Below are 19,640 nucleotides of genomic sequence, written 5' to 3'. Positions count from 1 at the left end.
TTCCTTGATTCCTCTGTTAGAAAAACTTCTACTCATCCTTCAAAACCCAAGCTGAACAGTTATTTTTTGTGTGAAATTTCTTTATCTCAGACACAAGTTCTTATTTCTCTGTTTCAGTTTTATATTATGACAAAGTAACAATTCATCACGTGAGAGAAAGTTTGACAAAGTGACTCTAAAGGGTAACAGCTAACTAGGAGCAGAGAGGCGAAGCAAGGGAGACAGATGGGTACTTACAGTTCAGAACTACCCAAGCCCTCATTTGTTGCATTAATAAATCAAAGCATGACTTCTAGATGACATTTTTAAAGATCTTTATTTTTGGGGGGTTCCTGGGTGGCTCAGTGGGTTAAGCCTCTGCCTTCTCCTCAGGTCATGATCCTGGGTCCTGGGATTGAGCCCTGCATCGGGCTTCCTGCTCAGCAGGGAGCCTGCTTCTCCCTCTCCTCCCTGATCATGTGCTCTCTCACTATCTCTGTGTCTCTCCCTCGAGTAAATAAATAAGATCTTTTCTAAAAAAAAATATTTATTTATTTTATTGGGGAGAGAGAAAGTGAACAGTAAATGGGGGGAAGGGCAGAGGGAGAGAGAGAATCTCAAGCAGACTCCACACTGACAGGCTCCTCCCTCTCCTCCCCAATCATCTACTCTCCCACTATCTCTGTCTCTCTCTGTTGAGTAAATAAACAAAATCTTTTAAAAGATTGTTTATTTATTTTACTGGAGAGAGAGCAAGCACGTGCGCACTCACGTGAGTGGGAGGAGGGGCAGAGGGAGCCGGGGAGAAAGAATCTCAAGCAGACTCTGTGCTGACTGTGTAGCCTGATGTGGAGCTCCATCTGACAACCCTGAGATCATGACCTGAGCTGAAATCCAGAGCTGGCCGCCTAACCAGACTAAGCCACCCAGGCGCCCCTCTAGATGATATTTTGTTTTTGGCTAGGACCTCAGTCTATATATATTGTTAGATGTTATTAAGCATCTACTAGGAACAGACTCATGCTCTACTTTGAGAAAAATAGTACTAGTTTATGCTGACGGAAGTAACAAAATCAGACAAATGTGGTTTAAATTTTACCTTAACATGTATGCACTTTCTGACTTTTAACAAGTTACTTAAATAACTTAAAGTGCTATACTTTAATTGGTAAATGTCAAAATTTAAGCCGACCTCATTGAATTGTAAACACTGACTTGGATGTTTCCTTAAATCACCTAACTCTGTATCTTGAACATGATAAATATGTTACCTTCCTCTCTTTGTTTCTTTAAAAAGTGCATTTCTTTAAGTAAAAAATAGACAAAGAAAAGCAGTGTTCAGTTCACAGGACTTTTCTTTGGAAGCGATTCTTCAAGACTCTTAGTGGCAGGGAGTAGTGTTTAAGAACAGTGTTTGGGAGTGTCCTGGGCTTTGTAGCCAGAAAGATTGGAGTTTAAGTCCCCTCCTGGCCACTTGTCATTTGTGTGGTATTAGGCAAGTTCTCTTCACATGTATTTGGAGAAGGATGTGGTAAGTACCCAATTCATAGGGTCACTGTGAAGGTCAAATGGTGTTATCCATGCAAAGGGGCTTAGTGAGGGTTTAGCATAGAATAAGTACATGGTAATAGCCAACACTGTGTATAATATGACATTTTAATTTAATACATTCATTTTATACATTAATTTATAGTTATGTAATATTATGGATGAGGCGAAATTGATGAGGCTCTGTTTCCTATTACAGTTCTCACAATTACTTTTTGTTCACTTGAAGTCACTGAAATAATGGTATTAATATTGAAATTACACAGTTTATCTCAACCTATCACATCTTTGGGCTTTAGTGATAGCTAACAAATTGTAGGCAGATACAAACAAAAGTCTTGGAAGGAAACCAGACCAAAACAAAACAAAACAAAAGATCTTGTTTCCAGTTTTCCCCAAGAAGTAAACAGGATACAAAGTTGTCAGGAAAACCAGAACTGCTGCTGCTGCTTCTAAATACTATCAGAAATAGAGAATCTGTTGAAACAATTTAAAAGAAGCTAAAACACAAGATTAAAGGTTATATTTGATTGAACGGGACTTAGATTAAAGAAGAGAGCAGACAGACTTATTGCATTATAACCATACATGGGAAGGACAAACTGAAACTTCCATCAGGAAGTGTTTGAGATACCAAGAAAACATGAAAGTTTGTTGTGATTAGCTGAGATTTATAGAGCATTTGTGATATGCTAAGCATGAGACTGGGCCCTCTGCATGCCCATCTAAGTTCTTCCTCATAGTAACCTAAAAGGGAGTGCTTCTTATTATCCTGATTTCATAGTTCAAAAATATGAGACTGAAAGCTTGAGCAACCTGGTCAAAATCGCACGTGTAGTGTGTGTGTTCTCCAGCTAGCGTTCAGATCTAAGTGTGTCTCCTCTCTGTTATGGGCTGCATTGTCTTCTCCCCAATATCATATGTTGGGAGATAGGGCCTTTGTAGAGATGATTCAGTTTAATGAGGCTGTTGGAGGTGGGCCCTAATCCAAGGTGACCAGTGTCCTTATGAGATGAGAAAAGCTGGAGACACCGAGACTCCAAAGACACACGTGCAGAGGAATGACTACAGGAACAGAGAGCAGGAGGATGACAATCTAGAGGCCAAGGACATAGGCTGAAGCAGACCCCTCTCGGTCCCCTCAGTGGAAGCCAACCTTTCCAACACCTTGATCTTAGGTTTCTAGCCTCCGAAAATGTGAGAAAATAAATGTCTGTTGTTTAAGCCACCCAGTCAGTGGTATTTTGTGACCAATAGCCCTGGGCCAACTAATACACTTCCAAGCCCAACTCTGCTCTCATGCCCCTCCTGCACAGTGTATGATCTGTGTGACTGATTTTACCACACGGTTTTTGTGTTCATGCCTATTAACATCATTACTTGAAACTCAGAAAAATGGTCCTCGTTTCTCAAAGTAGGTAATGGAAAGTTCCAGGAAAGAAACACATTTACAAAACTTTTTCTGACACTCAAGCTACAAGATTTCTCTAAGGGAGTCACTGAAAAGAGAACTTTTTACCTAATTAATCTCAAAGGGACTCATTCCTATGAGATGCTTCTCATGCTCATTATGACTTTGGCTTTTTTTTTTTCCCCCTCTATTTTTGTTCCCCACTTGTGAGCAGTGTAATAGGGCAAAGTGAGTTAATGAGACTGGAAATTGGCTCAGGAAGTGCAAAAGCCTTGTTAAAGTGTTTACAGTCTGGAGTTCTCTCTGCAGTTATTATTCCAAGGAAAAACCAAGCCTGAGAGCCACACATGTAACATGCATGTAACATACATATAACTTATAGCCTCCTTGCTAGGTCCAGGCTCATGCACAATTTCATTCACATCGGTTTTTCTAGCATTTCCAACATGAGGCTGACTCTACCTAAATCACCGCGTGGAGAGAGTATGACATTCTCTTCCTTGTGAGAGTTAGTGATAAAAATGCCACTTGCTACTTGGGATGCAGTTAGATAGTCTTCACAGAATAGTGAAAACAGGGAATTTTTAACGTCAAGGTTTTAAATGGCTGCATATTCTAAGTGTAGAATCTTTTTCCTCCAGGAAGCCTCAGGGGAAACTGTCAATCACATTTCAGGGCTCAGAGCTGACTTTGCCCAGCACATGGCAAAAAGCATGAATTAAAAAAATGTGGTTAGACTGAACAGCAGGGCCAGAGTAAGCAATTTGAAACTCAGGGTGAATTTCAAGCGGAAATGTAAGAGGCTCAATTTAGCAAGCATGACAGTTCTCATGGCTTAAATGATCTGAGTACTTGATGATGATTGTTTCCATCAGGCATGCTGTGAAAGTTTTTCATGCCTTATGTCACCACCCTGCCAATTCTGAAATCCAAGATTTATGGGTGCTTTACATTTTTAGTTATTTTTAGGGCACTAAGGAATTTTTTTTTAAAAGATTTTGTTTATTTGAGACAGAGAGAGAGAGAGAGAACACACAAGCAGGTGGAGGGGCAGAGAGAGAGGAAGAAGCAGGCTCCCCACTGAGCAGGGAGCCCGACATGGGATCAATCCCAGGACCCTGAGATCATGACCTGAGCCAAAGGCAGACACCTAACTATCTGAGCCACTAAGGAATATTTAATTACCTGAACACACACAAAGAAACACACAGCTGCACACACTTATAACATAATCAATGGGAATAATAATAATTTTGATAAAATACTGATTGAATGAAATCTGTTATTTTTAACTAAATACCATCAAAACCTTTCCAGGGCCTCTAGTAAATAAACTGTCAGCAAAATAAAGATATGAATTCTTATGTCCCTTTAAGAGGATAGAGATGGATGGGACCTTAAATATCACCTGAAGGAATTATCACGTTTTATATATGATGAAAAAACAGGACCCAGGGAGACCAAACAATATACATGAAATAACCCAGAACAAGTGAAAACAAAATGAGATGCTCTGCTATTCAGAGTTATTTTACTTACAGGATTGGAATAAAATCTAGGATTTGAATCTTTGGTTGATCTTCTCTCTCTTAGAATAAGTTTTTACAATGTTCTTTGTATTTGTCTCATCCACCTCATAGATTGCTGATTCCCTGAGAATATGTCCTGTATGCCCCATAGATCTTGTACCTCCTATCATCTTCTTCCCCCTGCTGTGGTTCAGTACCGGCCTAAGTGCAGTTGAAAGACTTTCAGGATTTCTGATATGCAATTGGATATTGTCCTGTAAATGATATCCTTGTGTAGTGTGAACCTCAGTCCTCTGCCAGTTTCATTATATTTTCTTTTTTTATGTCATGATTATTAAATAGAACCTTTGTGCTGGAAGGGACCCCAAAGATCCCTTATAGAAATACCTCTCCCCAAAATGAGGAAAGAGGCCTATATAGCTAAATGATGGAATGGAAATGAATGTACTACATTAGGAGTTTGGTCCTCCATCCAGGCATCTGAAGCCTAAATAGGGTTTCTCCTATTTTAATTAAATGAAATATTAATTTAGCAAACATTGTTTGAGGATCTATTAAGTCACTTGGCTTTATGCTATGGAGAATAAAAAAGTGAATGAGACAGAGATCTTTATGTAATTAACCTATAAAACAAGTTAAATATTACCTGCCAAGAAAACTATAGTTAAAATACTAAGTAGGTTCAAATGAGAGATGTTAATTTGATCTGGGAATATCAGGGGAAGCCTAAGGGAAGAGACAACATATAAACTGAGTCTTATTGGCTGACAGTATTTAAGAATTTGGGCATGGGGTAACCATTGGAGGAAAATTTAGGAGAGGCTAAGGTATACAAATGTCAAGAAAATAAGAAAAATGTCACTTTTTTTCTTTAGCTAAGAAAAGCATTAACATATAATACTCAATATACGTTTATAATACAGTATCTTATTATTATAAAATAATGTGAATTATTATTATATGTGAGATTTATGTAGATACAATATATGCGTATACATATAATATGATACATTATTTTTATTTCATACGAAGTGTAGTATTTTTATAGTATTTAAAATGTTTATGGCATAGTGTTATATAATATATTTATATTCATTTTGCATAAGCCATGACAAAAACATTGGCTCTATTGTCAGAACCTAAGGAAAAAGAAACAGCAGGCTTAAAACTAATTAGACTATCTCTCTTTGTGTTCCTTTCTGTCTTTGGTTTCCATGGAGACCTTATAGCAAGGACCCTGTGAGTCAGCAACCAACCAAAGCCGGTTTGCTAAATCCCCTGGAATGAGGTGTAAGCTTTAAGGTCAGTGAAAATATTGCAAGTAAAATAACAGGCTGGTCAGACAATTTCCAAAGTCCATTAAACGTAATTAGTCCTATTATCTTCCTTGTACTTCTCCTCTTAGCCATTGTACTCTTAGGCCTTTGACTGACTCTCTCTATATATATATCTGATGTTACTGTGTGTCCCCTGGGGAACCACAATTTCAAACATACTGATGATTTCAAACATACTGAGAGGGTGATTTCAAACATACTGAAGGGATATATGGAGGGTAAACTGCAGTTCATATGCTACAAACTTCCTTTTTGCATATGAATGTGCAAAATGTGACTTTCTTTATTTTTCCATAACTGAGCTTATTTTTTTTTAAATTTACTTATTTATTTGACAGAGAGAGATAGATCACAAGTAGGCAGAGAGGCAGGCAGAGAGAGAGAGGGAAGCAGGCTCCCCGCTGAGCGGAGAGCCCGATGCGGGGCTCGATCCCAGGACCCCGAGATCATGACCCGAGCCGAAGGCAGAGGCTCAATCCACTGAGCCACCCAGGTGCCCCTAAGCTTATTTTTATCTTGAACCACCATTTCTCCCAAATGCTGGGAAAAAATATTCTAGTTATACTCAAGTCAATGACATTCAAGGTACATTTGTTATATTAATTACAAAGTTATTACATTCAAGTTACAAACCCAGTCTTTTCCTTCCTTCCTTTCTTCTTCTCTCTCTCTCTCTTTCTTTCTTTCTTTCTTTCTTCCTTTCTTTCTTTAAATTTTTATTTGATATCAGTGTAGCTAACATACAGTGTATTATTAATTTCAGGGTAGAGTTTAGTGATTCATCAGTTGCATAGAACACCCAGTTCTCATTCCGTCAGGTGTCCTCCCTAACACCCATCACTCAGTTACCCTATCCCCCAGGTACCTCCCCTCCAGGAATCCTCACTTTGTTCCCTATAGTTAAGAGTCTCTTACGGTTTGCCTCCCTCTCTGTTTTCATCTTATTTTATTTTTCCTTCCCTTCCCCTATGTTCATCTGTTTCATTTCCCATTTGCGATGACGTGGATAGAGCTAGAGGGCATTACGCTAAGCGAAATAGTCAGAGAAAGACAAATACCACATGATTCCATGCATGTGTGGAATTTAAGAAACCCAGTCTATTTTTAACTTTCTGCCCCTCACCCTTATTTCCCTGGAACAGATTCTAAACTCTGAGACTTACTTAACACTATAGCACTGGTGGGTAGGAAGGTCCACTCTTCCACTTTGATACACCCTCTCTTGGTCTCTTCTGATATGCGCAATTCTCTGTGGTGGAATTTGTCATCTATATCTGTCTCCAAATCTGCTGGGATTGATCCATTCCTGTTATGGATTTTTAATAGGCTTTAATTCACTTCATTTACTTATTTAATGTATGTATGTTCGTATAAAGCTATGTGGTGAGTGTTGCTGGAGCCTGGTCCTCTGCACCAGACTCTGGTGTAGGTCTTTACAAGATGGTCAGTGAATTCCTGATAGGGAAACTGGGTGGACACAGTCTTCAGAAGTCGGGGGTAAGATAACTGTAGGTCTGGAAAATGACATCAGAAGTGGCCTAGGGCGAGCTGCCCAGGGGAGAATGCAGTAGTCATTAATATAGGCCATCATTTGGCTTCCTGGGTGCAGAAGCTGAGACAATGCCAGTGCCTCTGGGGGCAGGGGTGAGGCGCCCGAGCGCAGAGCCACAGCCGCCCGTCACTTTGGTGGGACAGTTTGGAGCTTGACCATCTTGTTCCCCACCAACCTCCACATTGACATCCAATACAGAGACTGCTTTGGATTGATGATTTTTCTTTGAAATTTAATTGCCAAAGTTACTTTAAAATTTAATTAACTAACCAGTAAACATAACACACTGATAATTTTTAAAAGGTCATTTTAAAAAGAAGTAAAATTACAACAAAGGGTAAGAAGGATAATTCAAATGATGTTTGAATATACCTTGAGTAGTAGAATCAAGCTGACAAATAAAGCATTTAAGATTCACAAATCTAATGTTTTTCTTTAATTAAATTCGGTATCAATTATCAAGTTTCAAGAAGGAAAAAACCCCATAACCCATTGGAACAAATGAGTGCCATTAGAATTGTATTGGTTCTATGGGCTTTTTTTTTTTTTTTAAGATTTTATTTATTTATTTCACAGAATGAGAGAGAGAGAGAGAGAGAGAGAGATCACAAGTAGGCAGAAGCAGGCAGATAGAGGGGGAAACAGGCTTCCCGCTGAGCAGAGAGCCTGATGCGGGGTTTGATCCCAGGACCCTGAGACCATGACCTGAGCTGAAGGCAGAGGCTTAACCCACTGAACCACCCCCCCTTTTTTTTTTTAACATTTAGTTCATATTGGTTTTATCGCTGCAGAAAGGTCCTAAGCAAGAGTTCATATCGTTTTATAGTTGGGATAATGTAACACAGAAGAAATGTATAAGTCAACATGAACATTTTTCCCTTATGTATGTAATTCAAGTTGAAATACCAGTTATCTAGATCTAGCACTGGGTATAGCCTCAAGAGATCTGAAAACATATGTCCACCCAGAAACTTGTGTATAAATTTTCATAGCAGGATTACTATAATAATTGAAAGTGGAAACAACCCACATACCCATGAATGGATCAACAAAATGTGGTATATCCATACAGTGGACTATTATTTGGTCATAAAGAGGAACAAAGTACATTAGGTGGGTGAACCTTGAAAACATTACACTAGATGAAAGAAGCCAGATGCAAAGGACGACATAATGTATGATTTTGTTTACATCAACTGTCCAGAAAAGACAAGTCCATAAAGATTAAAAGACTACATCAGTAGATTCATGAAGCTAGGGATGAGAACATGAGCACTGGCTACAAATGGACATGAGGGAACTTTCTGAAGTCCTGGAATTGTTCTAAAATTGGATTGCAATATTGGTTGCAAAATTCTATAAATTTATTAAAATCATCAAATTGTATACTTTAAAAGGATGAATGGTATATTATGGTATATTAATTATACCTTAATAAACCTGTTTTTAAAAATGCCAGTAGTCTAGATCTCTTCAAGACATTAGACTAGCCATTTCTAATAGTACTTATTAAATGAAAAATAATGAAAGTAGTGTTAGTTCTTCATATTTACAGAGATTTACATTTGAAAAACTGCTTTGCACACACAGTATCTCATTTGAAATTGATAAAAATATAACGTGAAGGCTGGGTGCCAAGGTAGCTCAGTCGGTTGGGTGTCCTACTCTTGGTTTCGGCTCAGGTCATGATCTCGTGGGTCATGAGATCAAGCTCCCTATCCGGCTCTGTGCTCAGCAGGGAGTCTGTTTGAAGATTCTCTCCCTCTGCCTCTCCCCACCCAACCCCCATGTGCTCGCTCGCTCTCTCTCTCCAATACATAAATAAATAAGTCTTTTAAAAATTGTAAATATATACATATATGTAATGTGAGAGGTATTATCATCTCATTTTTACAGATAAAGAAATTTGGTGATCATCAGATGGTTTAAGTAACTTGTTCATTCTCATATATCAGTCATTGCATGGCTGGGACTTGAACTCAGACCTTATAAATCAAAATATTATGGTGTGGCTTTCACAGAGCAATCATGAACCCATAGTTGGTTTGGGGAAGAAACAATCATTGAGAATTCTATTAAAGTGTTAGGAATAAACACTTTTTAAGTAGCACTATCTCTTTGCTTTTCAGAGATAATAAGTGCAATGTTCTCCAGCTATCTGATAGCTCTTCTAGGGTAGTCTTGGGAAGAAGTTTCATCATCTGTGCACAAAGATTAATTGGTTATGTTCCATTCTAAAATAATAATGATATAAAAAAGAGTAAATAATTATTAGTTTCTCCAAACCTAATTAGTGAGGAAATGATGTTACCTCTAAGCCTTAGGGACTCAACACAGACTCCAGGGAATATGTTTAAACCTCTGACTGGGAGTTTATTTTCACAGACACTGACTAGTTCAAGGGTAGAAACATAGAAACATAAAATAAGTCTAAAGACTCCAGGACCAAGCCAGTCTCTCTCTCTTTCTTTCTTTCTTTCTTTCTTTCTTTCTTTCTTTCTTTCTTTCTTTCTTTTTCTTTCTTTCTTTCTCTCTTTTTTTTCTCTCTTTCCTTCTTTCAAGATTTTATTTATTTATTTGACCAAGAGACCAAGCCAGTCTCTTTCTTTCTTTCTTTCTCTCTTTTCTCTCTTTTTTTCTCTCTTTCTTTCTTTCAAGATTTTATTTATTTATTTGACAGAGTGAAAGAGATCACAAGTAGGCAGAGAGGCAGGCAGAGAGAGAGGGGGAAGCAGGCTCCCTGCTGAGCAGAGAGCCCAATGAGGGGATCGATCCCAGGACCCTGAGATCATGACCTGAGCTGAGGGCAGAGGCTTAACCTACTGAGCCACCCAGGCACCCCTCTAGGATACTTTCTTAATAAGGCAACCCAGAAAAGCATTTACAAGTGATTCCAGAAAAACAGAAGAGAATAAGCCTGCATTTAAGTTGGACCAGAACACTGTTTACATGTGGGGTGTAGGCCTATGTTTCTTTTTTTTTTTTTAATTTTTATTTTAGAGAGAGAGTGCATGAACAGGAGGAGGAACAGAGTGGGAGGGAGAGGCAAGAGGAAAGAAACCCAAGCAGACTCCTGGCTGAGCATGGATCCCGACACTTACGTTCAATCTCATGAACGTAAGCTGAAACCAAAAGTCAGATGCTTGACCAACTGAGCCACCCACGTTCCCCAAGCCTATATTTCTATTATGTATTTTGCTATCTCTCTCATTTTATCTTCCCCCATTGCTCTCTCTCCTCTCTGACCTTTCTGTTACATCTCTTCTTTACTGTTTTGTTCATCATTGGCTCTTAGTGAACCAGTTACAATGTTTTCAGTATTTCTTTATGGAAAATAAGTAAACAAAAATGTATCCATTTCACCTTCACATTAACCTGTTCAATCATGGTGTCACGTTATCATCTTTCTAGGTTGAATAGCGATTCTTTACCATTTTGATGGTTTTGAACTCTTTTAAGAACACGAGAATACTATTGGACCTTTCCCCAGATAAATGTGTGTGTGTTTATCTCCCTCTTCATGATAATGCTGGAAATGATGTCAAGCGATTAGATATGACTGATTTAGAATCACACCTTTGGATATAAATTCTGATCCTGAATCTATGGACACTGGGCAAATTCCATTGTTCTTGACTTTCACCTCTTCATGTAATTAATACTTGAGCCACAAACTGAGATCATCTTTTTGCTTCCTTCCAAAGTAAAGAAAGGCATTGTTCTAAGCCCTTTGTATACATTAAGGTACTTAATCCTCTTAATAACCATCTGTAGTAGGTACTATTACTATTCTGATTTACAGAAGAGTAAGTGGAGTCATAGAAGGTTCAGTAATTTGCCAAATTACTTTAAGATTACCAGGCAGTAATTTCTAAATAGAGATCTTATGGGGTGTTGGGCTAAGTGTGAGTCACATGATTATGTTTGTTCTATTTTAGGATATGATTATTTCTGAGTTTTTTAGAGCTCAGTCCAGATTCTATGTTGGAGGGGAGGGGAAAACCTTATATAGTTGTGTGGCTTAAGCTTCACAGGGTGAGTCAAACACTTCACTGGACACAGAAAAGGCTATAGGATGAGTGCTAACTTCATGTATGATAGCATTGAAGTGAATTCCACAAAATGACACATGAAGCAAAGCTAGTCCTGTGAAGGACTCTCCAGAAACAAGTACACTGTAAGTATGTTAAGAGAGTGACTTCAAATTGAGCTCTTCAGCAAGTACCCAAATCCATGAGAACAATTATGCCAAGAGATATTTAACAATCTAGGAGGCCAAATTTTAAGGTTCCAATGGCTAATCCTAAACTATAGTATAATTCCTTAAATATAGACATGTCATTATCATCACGAGACAAAAGAGGGCCTTTCTAGCTGAGTGAGTGCTAAATGAGTGTTATTTTCATTTGTTTATTTAAATACACTGATTTTAACACTGTAACTGAGCCACAGAATAATCTGGGGAGTGTGAGGGGAGTGAAAAATGGCCTCAGAACTCCCCACACTTCTCAGATGCTCCCAACCCTTTTCTTGTGTTCTATCTTCAGTGCTCTTCTACTTCATACATTCAAGGAATAATGTTCCATTTTTCAGTTATATGTCTGGCCCTGAGCTTCTTTTTAGTATCAGAGTCATGCATCCAACTGCCTTGTAGACATTATCTGATTTTCATTCTATAATTCACTTAATTCCATATCTGGTCTAATAGCGCTACCATCCACCTAGTCTTTCAATTTTGCTTTAAAGATTGTATTTATTTGTTTTTGAGAGAGAGAGAGACAGCACACATGAAGCGGGGTTGGGGGGCAAGGGGTACTAGGAGGGAGAAGCAGACTCCCCACTGGGCAGGGAGCCAGACGCAGGGATCTATCCCAGGACCTTGGGATCATGACTTGAGCCAAAGGCAGATGTAATCCACTGAGCCACCCAGGCATCCCTAGTCTTTCTCTTATTTACTAAGACAATAATTCACTTTGTAAGTGTATGTGAATTTATCATTTCTTCCTCCCTTGCCTGGGTGGTTATTCAGATTCTTGTCTCTCTAGCTCTGAACTATTCCCTCTATAAAACCCTATACGTTGCTATCATTTATAGTCATTTATAAACATTTTATTAACATCTATAGTCATTTATAAACATTTTATTATAAAAGTCATTTATCTCAAACATGAAGCTCATAATTTTGCATGAATGATTAAAATCCAATATTTTATTCCTTCATATAATGCCTCTTACAGTACACACCTTGGATACTCTTTGTGAAGACTTCCCTCAAAACCCCAACAGGAAGTATTAATCATATTATAACTATAATAGACATATCTTTAATGTTGTAATTATTATACATATCATATTTATTTAATTATTTGCATTAATTTTCCCTTTGTGTGATCTTTTTTAAAAAAGATTTTTTATTTATTTATTTGAGAGGGTGAGAGAGAGAGAGCACGAGTAGGTGGTAGGAGGAGAGGGAGAGGGAGAAGCAGACTCCTCGCTGAGCAGGGAGCCCAATGTGGGGCTCAGTCCCAGGGCCTCAAGATCATGACCTGAGCCAAAAGCAGACACTTAACCAACTGAGCCATCCAGGCACCACTGTGCGGTCCTTTTGTTTTCATTTTTAGAAATACTTTCTTTTCCTAAATTTATTGTATTGTGGTAAAAACACTTGATCTATCATGAGATCTATCCCTTTAACAGATTTTCAGGTGTATAATACAAAATATTGACTATAGGTAAAATGCTATACAGCAGATCTCCAGAACTTACTCATCTTGCTTAAACAAACCTTGATGCCTGTTGATTAATAAAGCCCCATTTCCATCTCCCCACTTGGCAACCACCATGCCATGCTTTGGTTCTATAAATTTGACTATTTTAGATACTTGATGCCCAAGGATTCATGCAGTGTTTGTCCTGTGAATGGCTTGTTTCACATAGCCTAATGTCCTCAAGGTCCAACCATGTTACAGAATTTCTTTCTTTATAAAGGCAGAATAATATTCTATTGCACATATATACAACATTTTCTTCATCCTTCACTTGTGGTGGCTATTTGTGTGTATGTGTGTGTATGTGGAGTCTTGAAGGTTAAATAAATAAAACTTTAATTAATTTTTTCCAAATTTGGATGTTTTGGTGCTGTTATTTTTTTTTATTTGTTTTGCTTTTCATCATTTTTGTTTGTTTGTTTTTGCCTAATTGCTCTGGCTAGAAGTGGTATCACTGGGTATCCTTACCTTGCTCTTGCTCTTAGAGGAAAAGTTTTCAGGTCATGGAATTTGTTCTTTCTTAATCTCTTCTAGAGAAAAAAAAAAAAAACCTCTCTAGAAACTTATGAAATATTCTAACTTTGCAGTGACTTTCTTTATCCATAGGATATGAAAACATCTATAGGTACATTTGTGCAATGTTAAATGGAACCCTCCAAATACAGTTAAGTTGAAAGAATCATTACCCATAGTCTAGATATTTTCTCTACTGAGATCAGGAGAAAGAGGTACAATATATCCAACTCTTAGTCAAGGGGAATTTATTACCTTTTTGGACAGATTCTCTTACCAATTTCTTCAAAGTAAATATATGTATTATATCTATATATATAAATCAAATATATATAAATATAAATATAATAAATATAGATATCTATATGTTTATACAGATATAAATTAAATATATATAAATAGATATATTTGTATTATCTATCTATCTATCTAGATGCTCCTAGTGGGCAAGTACTTAAAGACAGATACCAGGAGGTCACTGATTAAAAGAAGGTCATGCTGAAAAGAGCACAGTCTAGGGGCGCCTGGGTGGCTCAGTGGGTTGGGCCTCTGCCTTCGGCTCAGGTCTTGATCTCAGGGTTCTGGGATCGAGTCCCACATCGGGCTCTCTGCTCAGCGGGGTGCCTGCTTCCCCCTCTCTCTCTGCCTGTCTCTCTGCCTACTTGTGATCTCTCTCTCTGTCAATAAATAAATAAAATCTTTAAAAAAAAATGAGCACAGTCTATACTGGATGACAGAGTCAAAATCCACAAAGATGTTTTCATAGGCTCAGGTGATGTGTAAATACTAAAATGGTGAAACTGGATACCTTCAAACTATATATGTAAAAAAAAGAATGGTTCCAGCACTTAGCAGAAACTAGGGTGAAAATCTTCCTTACAGTCTTACATATGAAAAAGTTCATTTTGAGGTCACAGTGTTCTCAAAGTTGCTTTGATTGTTCTTGAGATTGAGCTGGTGGACTGAAAGAAAGAATGCAGTGATAACATTCTTTGTTTTATAGCTATCTGGAGTATTGAGTGATAATAGACAAAAGGATAGAATTAACATAGGAATGATTAGAGAGGAACTGGAGAACCACTTGGCTAGGAGGTTTATGGTGACATCCAAATTAAAAAGTCAGTGATAGAGCTAAATTATTGTTAAGGCCCTTTCAGTTCAGAGAATATATTGATTTTTCTATTATCTGAATTTCCATAGTTCTTTTTTCTCTTTTTCCAATTATGGTATGATGCATTAGAGCCCTTGGATTCCAAACCTGGGTCTGTCATGATTTGTATCTGAGAACCTGAGAAAGTTACTTAACTTCCCTGAATCATCATTTCTTCATCATCTATGAAATGGGAGATATTACACCTGACTTCAGGGATTCTGCTAAAGCTTCAGAAGCAAATGGTTATGAAAATTCTATGTAGGGGCGCCTAGGTGGCTCAGTGGGTTAAAGCCCCTGCCTTCAGCTCAGGTCATGATCCCAGGGTCCTGGGATCAAGCCCCACATCGGGCTCTCTGCTCAGCAGGGAGCCTGCTTCCTCCTCTCTCTCTGCCTGCCTCTCTGCCTACTTGTGATCTCTGTCTGTCAAATAAATAAATAAATAAATAAATAAATAAATAAATAGAAAATTCTATGTAAACTATAAATGTGCCGAACCCATTTCCTCCTCTTTTCTCATATTCTATTCTTCCTTTGTCTTCCCTGTCCTTTCTCAGCTCTCAAAACTGCTACAGTTTTTGCCATTTGTTCTTCTCCATCTGATAATAATAAGATAATACTTTTCTATATACCAGTCAAATTACCTGCTTTGTGTCCTCACCCCAGAGACCGCACGTCCTTCTGGGGCATTTGTTTGTTGCCCCTCAATCCAAGTAATGATCAATAAACATAATCTTTTCACTGATAGAGCCTATGATTATGTTTCCTTTTATGGATCTGTAAGGGCCTATTTAGCCAGAGCAGCTCCATCCAGTTAAACAGTGATTTTATTGTTTATGCAGTAAAACTTAAACTGACCCTGCCTCCCCCCCCCACCCCACCCCCCGGGGAACTTACTTAAAAGCAAGTCCGGGAAACCAGCAGAATGTGGTCAACCAGTCCCTGATAACAGAACCCAAATACAAGGGCAGGTCAGGTCAGGTGGAGACAACAGAGCCCGAATGCAGGGATGAGTAGGGTCAGGTGGAGACATCCAATCAGTGGGGCGCACATACTGTCTTCCTAGCTACAGGGAGTGTGGGCCCCGCCTTTTGGGTGACTTTTGGGCAACAATTCTGACCAAGGTGATAGGCTAGTTCAAGTAGCTACTATGGGGTGAATTGTAATTCAATTGGCCACCCGTGTGTGACCTAGCATGACTGTGCAGCTTTCTCTGTGTGTTGCAATCTCATTGGCCACCTGTGTGTGGCCAGGCTCAACCACATGGCCTTTGCTCTATAAAAGTTAGTCTGTGAGGCTGGGGATGGTCGCCCTCTCTGTAAGAGAGGCAAACGGTTCGGCGAACCGACCGAACGGTCGGTTTGATTCTCGATGCTTGGCACGAAATGAAACTTTGCTTGTATCAGTCTTGCTCCTTTGATTACGGACCCAACAGATCTACTGGTAGAAAGCAGTGCGATTTCATTCCTTGGGTGGTTAAGTTACTGTCTTTCTTCCTCCTTTCCAGGATAATGTCTAACTTCTATGGTGATGAGGAATTACACTTTGGTTACAGAGATCATCCTGCTGGGCATCTTGCACACAGAAGGGCAAGAAACCATGTTCTTTGTTGTGTTCTCCGTCTTCTACCTCTGCACCCTACTAGGAAATCTCCTTATCCTTGTAGCAGTGACATCTGATCTCCACCTCCACACTCCTATGTATTTCTTTCTCTGTAACATCTTTGTGCTGGACATTGGCTTTTCTTCTGGAAGCACCCTGAAGATGTTGGCCAACCTACCGTTGAGGAACTGAGTTATCTCCTTGGGCAGTTGCATGTCTCAGGTCTTTTTTTTACCACTTCCTAGGCAGCACCGAGTGCCTGCTCTACACTGTGATGGCCTGTGATGGATTTGCTGCCGTCTGCCACCCACTGTGTTACACCATCATCATGAACCATCAGGTGTGTGCCCTGCTGGCTGCCGGCACCTGGTTTACTAGCTCTTTCCATGCCACAATTCTCACCACACTTCCCAATTGCCATACTCTGGGCCTAACGAGATAGAATATTTCTTTTGTGACATCTTCTCCATAGTCAAATTGGCCTGTGGTAACACCCGCCTCTTTGAGACGGTGAGCTTCACCAACATCGGCCTTGTGCCCATGGCATGTTTTCTCCTTATCCTTGCTTCTTACATCTGTATTGTCATTGCAATCCTAAAGATACAGTCTTCTGAGGGGAGGTGCATGGCTGCGTTGACCTGTGTCCTCCACCTCTCAGTAGTCACACTGTTCTTTGGGCCCCATGCCCTTATCTATACCCAGCCATCTTTGAGTGAGGTGCTGGTAACTCCAGTGCAAGTCTTTGGCAATGTAGTCACCTCCCTGTTGAATGCCACAATATACACTCTGAGAAACAAAGACATCAGAGGAGCCCTGAAAAAACTGACTGGGGACCAGTTTGTTTCAGAAGGTCACTAATCCCCTTGTGGGTGAAGCTGGTTTTGTTTCTTCCCATTTGTGTATTAAATTAATTAAAAAAAATGTATCCATGACAGTTGTTAAGTCTTTCCACCTTGAAGACAGCTGGGCAGTGATTATAACTGATATAAACCTGTGGCATATTCCCCATCTAGTAGACTAGGGGTCAACAGACCTTTTCTCTAAATGTCCAGATAGTATACATGTTAGGCCTTGAGGACTGTATCGTCTCTATAGCAAATACTGAGCTCTGCTATGGTAGGAGGAAAAGTGCCATAGAAAAGTATACCAACAAATTGATGAGTCTTGTTCTAATGAAACTTCACTTACACAATCAGGCAGCAAACAAGATATGCTGCATGGGCCATAGTTTTCTGACTCCTGTCACGAAGACTAGTTGAATTTGAGAACACTTTTCTTCAAGGCTATGTGGATAATGGTTTAAGAGTGGAATTTGATGTGGGCTGGGTCCAACCAGGGCCCAGGGTGAATTACTGATCAGGGATGGGGGCAGGGGGTAGGAAGGGATGGATGATAAGGAGAATTCTGGAACACCTCGGGTAGACCTTCTGAGAACTCTTCATTGCAGCAGGCCATCTGGATATGATCCATGCTGATGCCTAGACATGCCCCAGAACCTCTGCTCCTTATATCCTTGTGGCCAGTTTTCATAGGCATGAAGGTAAATGAACATTGTTCTCGCTCATACAAATAATCTCTTCACATCCCAAGTTTCTCAGCTTCCCTGCTGTTAGCATCAATCACTATTATTAGTTTATTATTAGTATTAGTTTTCCATCCATAAAACACCAAGAGTGATTGGATAGGCATCCTAGGATATGACTTTCACAAGTCTACCAAAATCTGTCCCAAGGCAGGATTATCACATCAATTTAGCCGGGTTCTAGATGGAGCAAATCCCCTCATGCTGCCATTAGTCTGAATGCTCAGTGCTTAAGGACATAAGGTGGGGTGTGTGTATGTATGTGAGTTGCTGTGGCTCATTCAAGTGGTGGGACCAGACCCTATGAGAACAGTGCCAGAAATCATGGGGTTTGCCTTATCTTCACAGAGAAACAAACTGATGGGCTCTGGTGATAATTCTGTAGGAGGGACCATCCATCTGCATGTTTTAATTATTTTCTATCTACTCAGGTAACCTGACTAGCTCTTATTAAGGAATTGAGCTAACTGGGCTATTAGGGTGGTGCTAGAAACTAGAGTTGGCCTTGGCCTGAAAGATAGATAGATCGCCTTCTTCCTAGCTATACTGGGGTAACTTCTCCTTTCCTAGTTAGCCATAAAAGCAACCACCTAAATCCCCATGGTGCCAGGCCGCCAAAACTTTCAAACCACTTAGTATAATGGGATTCTTCTTCTGCTATTCATAATTCTCTGGATAAACATAAAATACATATTTATTCCAAAGGACAGAGCCAAAAGTCACAGAATATTTTGGCATAATCACACCAACTACTGATTTTGAGCTTTTCAAGAAAGGTTGTCAGGAATCATGGCTGTTTTGGCCTTAGGTAAAGTTTAGAATTACTCTAAGCTGTTTTTGTCCATTTGCATGCCCTAACACACAGTGAAATTTTAATCTGTATTTTAATAACAAGCCAAACATAACATAATACAAGTTGTTAAAAATTATGTATCAATAAATTATATGTTGTTTTCCATAATCAATAAATTAATTTGGGTGCATTCTTTATTGATTGGGAATAAGTATAATATATATTTTACCTGCTATTTATATTGTTATAGTACCCAAAACAAATTTAATAATATGTTTTTATTTAGCGTAGTTTTAAAAATTATTTGTATTATGAAATATCTTTCATATTTTAGAAATATTATAAAATGTAAAGAATATTAACAGATGCCTGTGTACTTTTCAGCCAGTACAGGAAATAGAATATAATCTATTACTTCTGTGTACTTCTGTTATCCTCATCCTCACAGAAGTTATTAGCAAGTTGTTCTTATTAAGGAAATGCCTTTATTTAATTTATGGATTTAGCACTATGTAGGCATCACTAAACAACATATTGTTTAGTTTTTTTTCTGGCTTTGAAATTTGTTTAAATAGACTCATCCATGATTGCCTTTATTCCCTTCAAACTTGTATTTGAGATGCATTGATTTTGGTGCATATGGTTGAAATTTTACATTTTATTATTTCTTTATTCATTCTGCTATCCTAAGGCATGTTGGTGGCTTCTGATTTGTTATTATGAACATTCTTTTGCATGTGTCTAGAGCACAGGTCAAAGAGTTCCTCTAGAAGACGCATTCAGGAGCAGAATGGTTGAATTGGAGGGAATTCAAATAGCACATTTTTTAGGGAATGCCAGACTGCTTTCTGAAGTGATTCTAACAACGAAAGCCAT

The 19,640-nt window shown here is 38.8% G+C and overlaps 1 pseudogene across 1 annotated transcript; it reads left to right on the top strand.

Annotated features, from left to right (window-relative positions):
- Positions 1-16,317: 16,317 nt before the first annotated feature.
- On the top strand, positions 16,318-17,247 carry LOC308350946 (putative olfactory receptor 10D4; annotated as a pseudogene). The gene has a single exon. The product of its transcript is annotated as a putative olfactory receptor 10D4 (transcript).
- The last annotated feature ends 2,393 nt before the right edge of the window (positions 17,248-19,640 follow it).

This window comes from Martes martes (genome assembly GCF_963455335.1).
Source record: "Martes martes genome assembly, chromosome: 10".
Taxonomy (NCBI): Eukaryota; Metazoa; Chordata; class Mammalia; order Carnivora; family Mustelidae; genus Martes; species Martes martes.
The sequence above is the reverse complement of the archived record's forward strand: the minus strand, read 5'-3'. Positions and strand labels throughout refer to the sequence as shown.